This window comes from Mya arenaria, chromosome 10, assembly GCF_026914265.1.
Source record: "Mya arenaria isolate MELC-2E11 chromosome 10, ASM2691426v1".
Taxonomy (NCBI): Eukaryota; Metazoa; Mollusca; class Bivalvia; order Myida; family Myidae; genus Mya; species Mya arenaria.
In genome coordinates, this window is record NC_069131.1 from 19,107,050 (window position 1) to 19,122,559 (window position 15,510).

The window sequence follows — 15,510 nt, forward strand, 5'->3', positions numbered from 1 at the left end:
ATACGTTTATTTCATAGTATATTGTTGAAACTTTCAGGATTTGTTTATATAAGATACAATTGACAGCTGATTAAATTTTAAATGCATCCTATGAGTGGTAAGTTTTTTTATGAATGCAGTCTCAAAACTTTCCGGACAACCCTCGTATTATCTTTTAATATTAAAAAAAATATCCTTAAACTTTTGTGTGTGTATATTTGTGTATCCATAAAAATAGCTATTAAGGCGACCAGGGAAAAAATCATAATTTTGGTCAAAAATAGCTATATACTAAGCATTTTTTATTTGTTTTACTTTATTTAAAGCCTATTGTATATTATCCCGAAGTTTCATTCCATAAAAACAGAAATAAGGAAATTCGATATTTCGTGTACCATCAGCATCCAAATGTTCAAGTATACAGAAATTTAACTTTCCGGAATATAACGGAAATTTTCGGGTATCTCCGTGGTACCATCTCCGTGCAATTATGCAGTATGGCGTTCATCTCTTACGGAAAGAGAATGGTAACTTGGTAAGTGTTTAAAATACATATTCAACGTTTTTTTCGTTTATTTTTATGACTTTTGTACAGTAGTATAAATCGTCCACCCTTTGGATGAAAAGCAAATGATTTATCCGGATTTTGTTCATCCGAAACTAAATCACTAGTATCAACATCCGGTGTAATTTTTGCTTGTATTTTGGAGAAACTCGATTGATTTCTAGCAAACTTGGTTTACCACTACATCGTCGCTTATTATTATTTGGTATGTTCCAATCTAAAAAGGGATTTGCTCCCTTAACATCTCAGATTTTAATAAATAAAAGACGAAATGATACAAATGCCTTATATTTTGTTTGTCAATGTCATGTCATTAGTCATTCTCATCACCTTTGAATAGCAGAACAGAACAAACACTATCACCAATTCGTATTGTGGCTTTTTGCATGTGTCTTAAATTCTCATATTTGATAATAAATGCAACAATAAAATATTTCCCTTATTCTGCCACAATTATGCACCAGTCAATTGTAACCATGGCCCCCAGGCAGGTCTTGTTTATACCAGGGATAGCAGGGGAAATGGGCCATGTTTTTACGTTCCAGGTGGACAGGCAGTGCTGAGTGAATGCGGTGTTATTGTTTTTGCGCTGAAAACAGGGAATGGGCCTAACCTAGGATGTCCCCAGGGGCATTTGACGGGGATCTGGTCATTTCGTAACCTTACCATTTCGTAACTGCTGAATCTTGGTTTACTTATTTCGTAACCATTTTGTTAGTCAATTCGTAACCGTCAAGAAATCAATTGCTCATATGGTAACCACCATTTAACAAATTGATAAATAGTACACTTAGCACCTCGTTAAGTGCATTGTTCGAACCTGGATGTATATGGCACAGCAACCAAGACACCAATTGGGAGACATTACTCAAATTCTCACTAGTAACAAGCCAATAATTTATGTTACTCAATAGTTATTAAATATATATATCATGCTAAATTAGAAATGATTTGTTATACTACCAAAATATGTTAATTATTTTCTTACATTTTGCTTACCGTACTTATAAACAATAATTTAAGACTGATCGCGATGTATTTTTGAGTAAAATGACGTTTACATAAATGATCATTCTTGACCTATTTCATTGACTATATTTGTTTAAAACGAACAAAATTTTGTTCTGTTCTTTTCTCAATTAATCCATATTCTGCATACTTTATAAACCGACAAAAAACAGCCTAAAATTATTAGTTATGGTACAGTGGAAACTCATTAAACCGGATCTCCACAAAACCGGAATCCTCGGGATACTGGAATTTTATCAGAGTCCCGGTTTTCCCCTTCTATTTTCAATGTAAAAAAATCCCTACAAAACCGGAACCCCGGAATTCCGGATACTGGACAAAAAATCGAGAAACTTTGTTAGTTGTCAACGTAATTTTACCTCACAATACCGGACGTTTTGTTCAAACATGTCAAAATAATTCTGTGTATAAGGAATTCGCGAATCACGTGTCATTTTGTTTTGACAGCCGGTACGTCGTTAAATATTACACCTGTGATGTTGTGTTAACACGATAATCGATAATGATGATTGCGCTGTGGATTGACTGTCGCGCGATAATCAAACGATAATCAAATTTGTGAAAAGAAAATTGATTAAACCATTTATTTGTTTGTTGCAGAAAATAAAGAACTAGAAACGGTTTTTTAGTTTCAAGTTTCAAAGTTTATTGGCAGATCGGCATAGAATAGCCTTTGGCCATTAACAACATAAATATGGCAAAAACATAAATCAACTATAAAAAGTAACGGAATAATAATAAATATACATCATGTAATTAAATATGAAAATATAAATTGTTAATCACTTAAAAGGAAAAAGCAGAAATTAACAAAAGTTAACATAAGGAGGATTACTATTGTACAAGGAAAGTATTTCTTAAGTTCATGGCTTCTTTAATGTAGATTGCTATCTTAGTTTGTCTTTTGCTTAACATTAGTCGTTTAAACATATTTTAATTTGGCCATGATATATTTCCTAGGTATTTTAAGCGTAAGAGTCTAAATTTACTACAGCATAATACAAAATGGTATTCATTTTCTATAACATTAGCGTTACAGCATTTGCAAAGTCTGTTTTCTCTTGCAATACCGGTATATCTGCCGACTTCAATTTCTAACTTGTGAGCAGACAATCTCATGGAAGAAAAATGCTTGCGTAAATTATCGTTTTCAATTCTATCAAGATATTCTTCGTATTCAAAATTTGTTTTCAGTGAGCAATATGTTTCTAATTTAGTCATGCTATTTATCGATCCGCGCCAATCTTGGATAAACTAGTCACGGAGTCTAGCTTTTAATAAAGGAAAGTATTCGGCATTTACATCAAAATTATCAGTAAGAAAATTTAATCCTAAATGGTTTATAATAGATTTCATCTTAGTCGCCCAGCAAGGGCCATTAATATTATTACACTGATCGAGATACATATAATTCATCGGAGAGTCACCATTTTTCATAATCTTTAACCAGAATTTGATTGCCCTTTCCTTGCAAACGACAGATAATGGTATTTCCCCAAATTCACCGTATACAGCATAGTTAGGAGTCTGTTTTTTGACACAAAGTAAATGCTTTAAAAATCGAACTTGCGGTTTATCAACTTCTTTAAAATTATAAACTCCCCAGACTTCTGGCCCGTATACAAGAATAGGCACAATCATAGTATTGAACAACGATAACTTGGTCTTGACATCTAATTTGACTCGATCGAACAAAATCAGGAGACTATTATATGCCCTAAGGGCTTGATCATGTAATATCTTAACAGCACTAGACATATTGCCTGAATACATAAAATTAATACCTAAGTACGTAAAATTATCAACAACTTCAATAATCTCATTATTTATAAAGAACTCAATATTTCTGTATTGCTTCCTTTTTTCAAATATACAAACTTTTGTTTTGTTAACATTAATTTTCAACCCCCATTTGATAGAGTAATGAAAAATAGAGTTAATTTGAGCTTGGAGACTGGCTGCATCAGTAGTAAAAAGCACAATATCATCAGCAAATAGTATCATATACATAGATAACAGTTCAAGGTCTTTAGTACAGAGTGAGTTGAAATCAATATTTTCATATATATCATTTATAAATAATATAAATAAAAGGGGAGATAAAGGCTCCCCCTGTTTCAAACCGATTGTAACATCAAACATTTGAGAATAGCTATTGTCTCTAGCTATTTTTATACAGGATTGGATGTCGCTATATATACACTTGATCATGTTGATCATTTTACAGCTGATACCTGATTTAATCAATTTTACACATAATGCATCTCTATTAACTGTGTCAAAAGCTCTTTGGTAATCTATGAATGCGCACCACAGTTTGGAACCTTTGTTAAGGACTTTTTGTATAGAAGCGTGAAGAAGGAAAATTGCATCAGCTGTAGAGTGACCATCTCTAAAACCAAATTGACCATCATAATATTTATTGTTATTTTCACACCATTTGTTAATTCGATTTCTTAATATTAGTGAATATATTTTGGCAGTAACATCATTTTGAATGGTTGTTTTATCTAAAGACTTCTATGATTGAATCAAATTAGAGCGGTGCTTTAATTAAACTATCAAACATTTGTTTTATTTCAAGACTTGGAAAAAAGATGGTTATAAAAACGCAGAAATGTTTAATTATGCTTATCACTTTTGCAAGTGCTTTAATCATGTCTCAACCTCCGTCTAAACGTCGGAAAATTGAACTGTCCCTAGAGGACAAAAGCCTTTAAAGGTTAACTCAGTTAATATATTGAGTAAACTTACTCCGTACATCGAATCCCCACTAAACCGGAATCCTCACTAAACCGAAAATTTTGCCCAGTCCGAACCTGGTCCGGTTTAGTGAGTTTCCAATGTATTAATTTCCAATAACAAGATACAAAATTAAACATATCGGCACATTTTTAATACAATAAGCATATAAAAAGCACATACTCTCATTCGGCAAACTCACTACATTTTACAATACTTCTATGCAATTTAAAAAAAATGAAATTCTAAAGTTATATGGTCCATATATTTAAAAAATATTGGCTTAAGGTCACAATTCCTCTCAATGGTAGAACATCTATGAATTAAAAAATTATTACATTTAATATTCAGCCTACTTATAATATTTCCTTCGCAACATAAAAAATAGCTAGTGTGAATGTTTCTATTTTCATAGTTTCAGAGTTTATTGGCAAATCGCACTACACTATTAGGAATAAAGAAAGAATACAACTACTAGATTTAACTTTGTTTATGTTGTTATTTTTATGTTTTATACTTACAGTAAACTTATTTTGTAAATTCAAATGGTATTAAATTATTTCCTCATAATTATAGGAGTCAACGGTTAAGATATGACCATTCGATTTCTTAACGGTTACGAATTGACTAACACAATGGTTACGAAATGACCAACAATGAGCGGTTACGAAATGACCATAATTCATTTCACAAGGCTTTTACCAGCTGTTTGTCTGTGCAGAGCGGGAATTTTACCTGGGATTGGCTGGACCGAAAGTCAAAGTCCCCGCTATTAGCAGGACCTTGGGGGCCCATGCTGCAATTGACTGTTGCATTATTTGGATTTTTTCTTAACTTTACGACACGCCCCCCTACAGTATTTTATAGTCAAGTTTAGTAACATTTATTTAGAGAAATTGGATAACTTAACAAGTAAAGTAAACTGTACTGAGCTTTTGAACAAACCTACATACTTATAAATCAAAATTGATATTTTAGGGTCTACACTGAATAAACCCAAAATGTTAGTTTTGATTTGCTAAATTCGAACAGTATTTAGTCTATCCACACAAAATGTACAGGATCATCAGATAACAAATTTTCTAAAAATTCTCTGTTTGCCAAATAGGGAAGACAGGTTTAAGTGGGGTTAAAAGGTTGCTATCTGTGACCCAAAAAATACTGTTCAAAATTGTGAGTATTTATTTATCTTTCGTTCAGTAAAGAGCATGCAATGGCATAGTGGTTGGATTAGATAATCTGACACTATTAGACGGTGCTGGACGTCAGGAGTTCAAATAGTGTTGTGTGTTGAACATGGGCAATTTGCTCTGCCATTTTTATAGATAATTGTGTATTCCAAAGGTATTCTTTTGGTAAATTGAACTCACAACAGTTGTAGTAATGTCTTAGATCCAGCTTGGATAACTTGGACACAGTAAGCAGTTCACACCAAGGGAAATTCTCAGATAAAACAGCGCTTATGAACTTGAACATTACATTTTTCATTGAGACAAAGAAAAAACATTATTGCTGATCTTCTGAAAACAAATCTTGGATTTAAACTAATCACCAACAAAAATATATGCATTTTAATCACATAATGTAAACAACTGCGCCACAGATCTTATCTGTATGTTTAGGGTTTTTAAAATTTAGCAGTTAAATATAGATTAGCATACTGGTAGGTCTGGTTGGTCTGTTGCTTTAGATGCTAAGTAAACATAATGTCAGTGATTTCATCACTATTTCTATTAAAATATCAGTTTTCTTCTTCAGAACTTCTCACATTTGCACCTTTTTTACCATTTGAATCATAAAAAGATAACAAACAAACACGGATGGAACATTTGAAAATACATTTCAGTTGGTTTCTATTTTCTTGCTCATTTTTGCTTGAAATTATTCTGCTTGAATGTGATTTTTGTTGCTTAAATTTGAACTTAACTCTTTGTGAATATTTAAGGAATGTAAGGGGTCAGATTTCAGATTGGTCATGATTTCTGGAACACTAAATACTTTATTTGATTGTGTACACTGCACTTTCTTGTTTAGCATTCATCCAAATCATTTGGGTAAATATTGGCAGAAAAACTGCTTTTAGATTTATACTGGTCATCAAAACCGGCACTGACAAAACATAAGATGTGTTTAATTAATGTGTGGGAAAGAGGTTTAAAGGTGTCCGCCCACAACGAAATGCTTGCGGGTCACAGTACCCCTTCAAGTAGTTCTTGAAAAAAAATGATTCTCTCAGGTAGCGTTTGATTATGTGTACATTGTATCCTTGTATGTATTTTCAAGTGTACACATGATTTATATAAGGTTTGTACAATTTTAGTTTTATTTAAAGTTTAAAATTTTGACATTTTTTTAAGATTTGCCTGCCCCTGTCTAAACACTTAAATTCTTGGTCTTTGGACTATTGTCTGCAACTTCAAAACACACTTTTTGGAACAGGACACATTTTTCTGATATTTTATCCAGTTGGACTGCAATATAAGTTGTATTTATCAATCAAGTAAAAAATGACATTTATATTTCCATAATTACCTGGTAGTTATTTGTGAATTTGTTTTAATTCATGGATAGGTTTATTGCGAGTGTCATGGAAAGCTGGAACTTTTCACAACACAACACAACTTGCAAACTAAGAATGAACTGTGTGTGCCGGCTTTGTGAACAAAAACGCAAGGCGGCTATGGTTAGTTGCGTCAAGATATCCTTGGGACCCCACCCCCTGGACACGCAATATACAATTCGTGTTTCACTGATCTGTTGGCTGGGATCAGATCATCCATTTGGGGATTTAGATATGTTACCCCAGCCAACAGGCTGCATGTTTAATTTTACTCAATACTAAGCTTTGTTTTAGTGCGAACATCAACATGTTTATCTAACTGCAGTTGCTGCTTGGGACAATAAAGTTAAGTCAGCAACCGTCTACCAGACTGCAAGATTCATCTCTTCCAAAGGATGTCGTACCTTTCCAGGTGGGTGTGCATTGATTGATTGATTGATTGATTGTGAGTTTGTGTAAATGAATAACTGTGAAACCATAACCAAATGTTGGGCTGTAAAGGTGTGTATGTGCATGCTTCACATATTCTCCGTCCTGGTTGGCATAATGGACCGTCATCAGACACTCTGCCATGAATGTTAGAGAGTTTAAAGCTATTTCTTATTTTCCTGTGTAACTATATTGATGTTAGATTAAATTTACGCCGCCGTGTTACTGAGTAACAATTTGAAATTGGGCCAAAATCATCAAGCTAGAGCTTTGCATAATCTTTTTCAAACTTCTGCGAGATTTCTGCCCTTGACAATATTTGCTCACAGCCCCGCTCAAAGTTGCACTTCGTTCAGTATTTGAAAGCTTACGGATACACTTTTTTGTTAATTTGAGATCTTAATGTGGCTACTTCTAAGTAAATAGATGCTCAAAGTAACTAGATGCTCTGGGTGTTCACTGGGTGACTAAGGCTACCCAGTATTGGTTGTTTCTTTTTTCTGAAAAGATGTTTCTAGTGAATTGCCCAGTTGCAGTGGTTTTGACGCCACAGAACCAGCATAGCTCCATGACAGATATATAAGTTTTCGTCATTGATGTCAGTACTGCTGTATTGGAGGCCTCACAATTTCTGTGTGGAAATGTTATCTGATACACTCATAACGGCGTATTTCTAGCATAGCTTTCATAAGTGCATGGCCATTCTCTGTCATTTTCAGATACACTGTGTTTTGTGTGGATAAGAAATGCAGAGTGGTACCACCAATCACCTAAGCCACCATTCCCCTAACAGACAATAGGCTCATGGGGACAGTTCCTGCAATTTACAGAAAAGCTCTCAATTGTAGCCCTATGAACTTCAGGTAAGCGATAAATCTGGACTTCAAGATATCTCTGTACTCACTGTAAGTTTATACTTCATTTGAACAAAACATAGGGCCGAATTCAGAACAATCACTCTCACTCACACTCAATGAGTTAATCCTCTGTAATCACATAACGGTCGAGATACTTTCGAGTGAAAGGTATATCCGTATTCACAGGTGTGAGTGAGATTCAAGTGTTTTGCGTGAGTGGGACATTTGTGAGTGCTCCGCTAGGCCACTTGAACCGCCCTCGAGGACTGGTTGTGAATAGGAATTGAATGAGTGTATGTGAAAAAAGTACATGGCAAATAGAAAAGATGAAATATATCAAATATTTGGAACAAATAAGGGACATGCTCGTTTCCAGACAATATTAAGCGACCGGGATAATCCATTGAAGTACATGTTCATTCAATAACGTGGCCATCTATAAACAAAACAAATTCAAAAGGATGCGCCTATCATATATTTGTTTTGTTTCGCAATGATCTTGAACCCCCAGCAATGTTGATGTTTGCAATTCATCAATGGCTGCAAAGACAGGCAGCTAAAGGTACGTGAAGTTAGCATCCTAGCGGCATGAAGTTAGCGGCCTAGCAGCGTGAGGTTGGCGGACTAGCGGCCTAAATTTGTTATCTATTTCAAGGTTCAATGGTTTAAATGGGAAATATGATAAATCAATGTTTTTAGTCGTACATTAGCGGCCTTAAATTGTTTTCTACTTCAGAGCATCTTTATATGAGTTTTCTTCTAAAACAATGCTAAAATAATTGTATTCCTATGCAAAATACATCACTCTTGAGCGGTCTTGCGGCGTGAACTTGGGGGCCTGGTGGCCTAACGGCCTAAAAATCCCCAAAACTCAATCCAGCAGCCCAGGAAAAGGGGGAAATGCTGATATTCGCTAAAGGATGTTGATTTATGAAAAGGACATTTAATTTATCATTGTTTTAGAAAAGAACGCATATAAAATGCTTTGGAATAGGAAACAATTATAGGCCGCTAGTCACATGAGGCGGCTAGGCCGCCAGGCCGCTAACTTGACGCCGCTAGGCCATTTCATAGCGTGGTAAGGGAATTGATATGTATTTTCCAGCCTACATTCAGCTTGATTATTATTACTATTATTAATATTATTATTATTATAATTATCATTTTCATCATCATCATCATCAGCAGCAGCAGCAGCACCACCACCACCAGCAGCACCACCAACACCACCATATCATCATCAACATCATCACTATTATTATTATTATTATTATTATTAATATTATTATTATCGTCATCTTCATCCATTTTCCCCTACATTTTTTGAGTTGTTTTTCACTCCGAGGTGTTATTTCCCCATAAGAAGTAGATTCATTGGCTAATTCTATCCATCTGCTATTTTTTCAACTTCCATTTTTTCAACTTCCATATATTATTTTCAAACGCCCAAGACCGCTTTATGTAGAATACAAAAGCAAGATTATATATGAATACATATTTAAATTACGTGATACAATGGAAAACAGCTACATATTTAAAACAGCAACAACAACGACAACAAAAAACATGCATTTAAACATATTTTGCAACAGTTATTTTCAACCCAAAACGTTTATTTTTATTAACCAATTGTTTTAAAATGTAAATTTCAGTTTCAGAATAACACTTTTTATCATTTGTTTGTTGCCATAACTAACAATAATGTACTCAAATCTCAAATAAACATATGTTTACAATGTATAATGTAAACATCACCATAGTCAAACAGATAATCCGATATGATCATGTAAACATACGTGTATAATTATATACTGTATTGCTCACTTGATGAAGTGGAGTGTTAGCGAGGCGTGTGAATACGAACAGATCACTTGAGTGTCACTCCCCATATTCCACTCAAGTGATCATTTGAGTGTCCCTTACGGGAATGTGGTTGGAGTGTGAGTGAGAGTGGATGTTCTGAATTCGGTCCTTACAATTTCAGCATCAAAATCCAGGTTTAGATCCCAGACCGAACTTTGTCTCCTTCATTAAACTTAATTTCAGATTTTCTATAAGCCGCATACTGTTCACTACTTATGACGGATAAGAACTTTCGCAAATTGATTATAAATGCATGACAAAATGTTTTAATCGCCATTTTACAGAGTGCCAGCCAGTCATTGGTGTTCTTTGCATTGCTGAGGAGGACAGTCCTGCCAACATAACAGTTTGTTCAATAACAGGTAAAAAACTGGTCTCACTTTACATTTTCAACCACTGCCAGATAATATAATCTTATATAATGATAACTCCTTCTTCACAACTGGTGTTAAATATATAATGATTAAACTAACAATAAAATGGAAATTATGCTCTTTAAACTCAGAACCATTATTGACTGTCAAATGCTACTGGTAAATGAACTGGTCTTGATGTCCTTTTCTTGAGATAATAACTATTTGCATATTACCTCGGTACTACTATTGTACATTCAATAGAAAATCGTCTTGTTTGTATCATTAAATGGCTTTATAATGTTCCCCACTTACTGATTCTTAAAAATTACGTGAACAAATGACAATCCTACTACCATTTAAAGTTTGATTAAATTTCGGACAAATGTGTTTGTTTTAATTTGCCTTCTGCTTAAAGTAAGGGTATATATACTGGGCAAGAAGTGCTGAATTTCATCGTGAATGACAGTGATTATCCATAGTTTGAATTTGGTTCGGACATGTTTGACAGGAATTCAAAGACATTTTTTGTCATCATTTTCGCATGCATTGGTTCATTCCAAGATAAAAAATATAACCTTTTTCAAAATGTTCAATCTGTGAGAGTGCAGCTTTAATAGACCTGTAAAGACTTGTCGATGTGAAACTAAACTCTCAATCAAACTTTGGTAAAAGATCAAATGCGGGGCTCCGTGTGCGGCATAGACTGTGTTAATTTTTATTTAATATGATGAAGAGCTAGTTAAGTTATCTTTATTAAAAGTCTTCATTTGAAGTAAAATATGTTTCAATACCCCGTATGAATTTTCTTCACTGGATATTGATTCATAAAAAAATATTGCTCCAGGGTGCGGAGCTATTTTTTGCTATATGTCTATATGGAAAAATCTCCTCAGAAGTCATCTTTGTTCCCCAATGTGCAAGGCACAATCGGTGAAAATAATTTCAATAAAAGTCACTGATTATTATTAGTGTTATTATTATTAATAAACTTTTACTATTTCAGGAGACAAACAGAAACACAGAGGTGCTGTACATTCAGATGGAAAAACAAAAGCATCTGCCATCATTTTGGCGTGGCTCAGATCAAGAGGAGAATTTTAAGAAAGGTAATAACTGAGCAACTAAGAACATGCAAGTTGCACTGGTTAGAGTGTAAGACCCATCTCCCTTCATAAGAATTGATAATCATCACTGTATTAAATCAAGAAATTGAAAGAAACGTAAGTGTCTTGTCTTTTGCAGTGTTTTTGAAATATAATTTAAAAAAAACTAAATTATTATTTAATATGATTGTGAATGTGTGATGTTTTCTTCTGATCATTCACTCTCAAAAACCAGATACTAAAAACATATTTGTAGTTTTTTTTTGTTTTACTTGTAAATATAGTTTTAAGGTTGTATTTTAGGCAAAGCCTTTTATTCTGCTCAATACAAACTTAAATATTGTAAGAGTTATGGCCCTTTGTAATTTTTTAAAACAAATACATTTTTTTTTCATGTTTTTGTAAGCCCATTATTAAGGGACTTTTAATATTTTTACCAGCTGCATTATGAAGTCAGACCAAAAGTGTTCAGTAAGTGTCCAAACAATAACTAAGTTAGAATCCTTTCTCAAATCAAGTGAGCGATATAGGGCCATCTCTGTGTTTGTCTGACTAAAAAACAATAATCAATCTTTGAGTTAAATTGACAAATATTGTTGTAGAATGTTTTGTGAAGACATGCAATTGGATTATTTTTGTGCCAATAGGATTAAGCTTTCTGCACATAAAAATTATTTAGAATTGCATTTGGGTCAGTCGGTTCACGTTCAATATTTCTTACAGTATAAGTGGAAGCAGTGACTTAAAATTAATTACCAAACAGTTTCTGCTCAATTGCTTTGAGTTAACATACGAGTTATGAAACTTGGAATACTAGTTCTTGGTGGCATAAATGAAAGACCTTGTTTTGTCACATTGACTTGTAATCAAGCACTAACTTCCTCTAAATTATCTTCAGGTGATGGTTGGGCACACACATGAAGACATAGATCACAGGTGTCTAGCCATATGAGTAGATAGGAGTGTCACACTCTGCCAAACTTACTTCATCAGACGAGCAGAAAGCTTCTCAAGATCCCGCACTGCACACTAAGACATAGTCTTTGACTACAACAAGGTGATGAAAGTACAGAGAGGTCCAATTGAAATCAATTCTGTGCTGCTGTCATTTCTTCATTCTGGAAGTCGATGGACATGATTTATCATGGCATCAAGTGTGCAGTTTGCCGACTATCAGCAATCTTGTTCACCAGCTGTGCAACTTGAGCTGGTAGCTTTATTGCTTGAAGCCACTGCATAAGAGGGGGAAGGTGCAGGCTCATCAAAAAGTCTCAAAAGTTGAAACTAGGAAAAGAAGTTTATCAAGAGTGTGAATCTATTTTGAAAACAATCGTTACAATGATTTGGTTTCCTTTGAAACTTGATACATACTATGAATTGAGATGCTTAAATAAAAAACCGCTATTGAAATATCAGGAAACTGCCTTTTTCATACTAAAGGGTAAATGATGTCGCCATTTCCTGTATGTATTTAAATAAGATATGTCTCCACAATTAATATTTTTAGGGAATTTTTCTCAACCTTATGAATGAGATTAAATTGTACAGCGTTATATGAGCTTAATATGTGTTTTCTCATTCTTTAAAATTGGTGAAAAATTGTCAGAAGATAATTAGACCAGTATCCATTACTGCAATCATACAATCAAATATACAGGGACAAGCCCACTGGGCATATAATATAATTAAACCCTGTTTAGGGGCACGAGGCAAACAGAGTTACTTTCAAACGTTAAAGCTGCACTCTCACACTGGTGTTGGATGTTTTGACAACCTTTTTCATTTTATGTCTTGGATTGGAACCATCCAATTTTTGCGAAAAATTAAATCCCAGATTTTTCTATTTAAGTTAAAACATTGATGTTTTTTATGCACTTTTCTTTAACCGTTAAAAACATTTATTTTCGAACGGAAATATGAAATCTGCGATCTGATCTTTTGTCAGCAATCTTTTATCATTGGTTTGCAGATAATTACGCAAAAACTTGGTCATTCCAAGACAAAAAAAGGTGGAAACGGTATATCTGTGAGAATTCAGCTCTAAATGTTTAATTGCTATATTTTACTACTGTATTAGAATGGGGCATATTTTTAGTGTTTTTATTGCTTGTTTTTGCTTCATACAGTCATACTTTATTCTTCAGGGCACAACTTACAAATAGACAAAACTGGAAAATGGTCATATCAAAAGGTCAAAGATAATGCAAGTTGAACAATCATATTGTTCATGGCTTGTATTTTTGGTATATTTTGTTGCATATGCTATAGAAAAGTTAAAAATAAATTCATAGTTGAAATGATGGCTTTGAATGGTATTGTCAGATGAGAAACGGCACTGTTAAGAAATAGGTATAATGGTGTTTTATTTATTTTAATCAATTTTAGATATTATGAAAATTATTATCTTATTGAGTACATGAGACCTTTTAAACAGTTATTGACAATATAACAATGTGTATATGAAGCTTTAGATCAACACAAGCTGCACTCTTACAGATTGTCAGTTAAGACACAAAATTGTCTCAAAATCTGCTGATTTGGTTATCATTCCTTTAATTCAGTCATATTAGATAATTCACAATAGAACCAATCAGAAATGTTTGGTAAAACTGCCGAAAATTTCATTTGCATTAAATTGTTTGTAATGCTTTTAGCCATAAAACATCATTTTTTTAACAAATATAATATACTGCAATCTGATCTTTTTTCAGCAGTCTTATATCACTTAAAATTGGGTCTAGACATTTATGCAAAAAAATTGTCCATTTATAGACAAACAATAAAAGAAATTGAATGGCTTAGAATGTTGGACCGGGGTGGGGGTTAGACTCCCCTAATTTATAGTCCGAAATACAGTCGAAACTCGTTGGCTTGATATCTCATGGCTCGATATTCTCGATGGCTCGAACCAAATTAAAAGGACCGATTTTTATTTGCTCTTTGTTCATATATATTTCAATCGGATGGCTCGATATCTTGAGGGTCGATATTTCTCCACGCTCGAAGACGTTTTCGCGGTCCCAAACAAGAATTTCACACTTTGATTTGTTTGCTTGAGTCGATGTCATTTTCGCAGGTTCAATTAAGAATCTCACACCTTGATTTGTTTGATTTGCTTCATTTAGCACAAGGCGCTTAATCGATTAGAATTGCTTGACTGATATTATAATTATTATCGAATTTAAATGGTTTATCAGTTTGAGTAAACATGCCATCACTTTAAGTTCTGTCTCTAATTGTTATCCATCCCTAAATTACTATGCATTTTGATATAACTTTTAAGCTATGTTTGTGTTACCCACTGTTTACAATTGCTTGTTTTCGCATAAATGTATTTGTATTATAAATAAAAAAAATAAAATGATATTTTCTAATAATCGAATAAGTCATATTACGAAATTTAGGGTGCGTAACTATGCCCAATAAATACTCTTCCTTTTCTTGCGGAGAATAACAAACGAGGTAAATAAGACTTTATGTAACAAATGAAAACAATAACATTCTGTAAGCAATCCCGCTTGGCTCGATATTCTTGAGGCTCGAAGTACTTTGACCGGCCCCTAGAATATCGAGCCATCGAGTTTCGACTGTAGTGCATTTTTATCTTAATATTGTATTTTTCCCGATATTGACTGAGAACATATTATAAACGGACGATTCAAAGGGGTGGGGGACGGCGCGCGCGCTGGGACCGATCCCCCCCCCCCTGAATCTGCAATTGAGTACATGCATTAAAACCGTCTCCGTAGCCTATTGGTTAAGGCGTTCTATACCCTTCATTCAATTGACTTAATACTTCACACAATTGTTCAGGACCATCAGCCAATGAGGTTACATAACGCCATATCCTTAATACAAATTATGGCCCCTGATTGACTTAGGTTAAAGTTTTAGGCAAGTAAAATTTAAGGGGAAGTTGGAAGTTAATAAAAAAAAACTTCCATAGGTCACAATGAACCCAATGAACAATGTTCTTTAATCATGAGCTAACTGTTCAAGCGTTAACAGACACATTCGTATGCAGACG

At 33.9% G+C, this 15,510-nt stretch overlaps 1 long non-coding RNA gene across 1 annotated transcript; it reads left to right on the forward strand.

Annotated features, from left to right (window-relative positions):
• The first annotated feature begins 436 nt into the window (after positions 1-436).
• On the forward strand, positions 437-8,161 carry LOC128204110 (uncharacterized). Its single transcript, XR_008256096.1, has 3 exons — positions 437-514; positions 7,201-7,287; positions 8,024-8,161. It is a non-coding gene; the product is annotated as an uncharacterized LOC128204110 (long non-coding RNA).
• The last annotated feature ends 7,349 nt before the right edge of the window (positions 8,162-15,510 follow it).